Source organism: Penaeus monodon, chromosome 24 (assembly GCF_015228065.2).
Source record: "Penaeus monodon isolate SGIC_2016 chromosome 24, NSTDA_Pmon_1, whole genome shotgun sequence".
Taxonomy (NCBI): domain Eukaryota; kingdom Metazoa; phylum Arthropoda; class Malacostraca; order Decapoda; family Penaeidae; genus Penaeus; species Penaeus monodon.
This window is the reverse complement of record NC_051409.1, coordinates 14,466,922-14,467,228: the sequence shown is the minus strand read 5'-3', so window position 1 is coordinate 14,467,228 and position 307 is coordinate 14,466,922. Positions and strand designations below refer to the sequence as shown.

Genomic DNA, 307 nt, shown 5'->3' with positions numbered 1-307 from the left:
GGAATATAATACAAATACCACACATGCTAATAAGCCTAATGCAAGCAAAATGCAATATCTTGTCCTAAACACAATCAGCCTAGCTCATTGCATCGCTATCATGCTGCACCTAGGCTATGCATTGCGGCCGCAACATAAACCACAACATGGGCGAGGGAGGAGGGGCGCACGCACATCCTTCCACGCACAACACATCACAGCTTTTACGCAAAAGCAGAACGGCACACACTCGCTTAGCCGAACGCGCCCGGTGCTCTTTCGCCGTTGCTTCGGCCGGAAGCGATTGGCACTCACGGCAACAAGGGGG

General features: G+C 52.1%; 1 protein-coding gene across 1 annotated transcript in view; it reads right to left on the bottom strand.

Annotated features, from left to right (window-relative positions):
* Positions 1–307, bottom strand: part of LOC119588871 (A disintegrin and metalloproteinase with thrombospondin motifs 1-like) — a 17,883-nt gene that overhangs the window by 16,547 nt on the left and 1,029 nt on the right. The gene's annotated exons all lie outside the window — the stretch shown is intronic.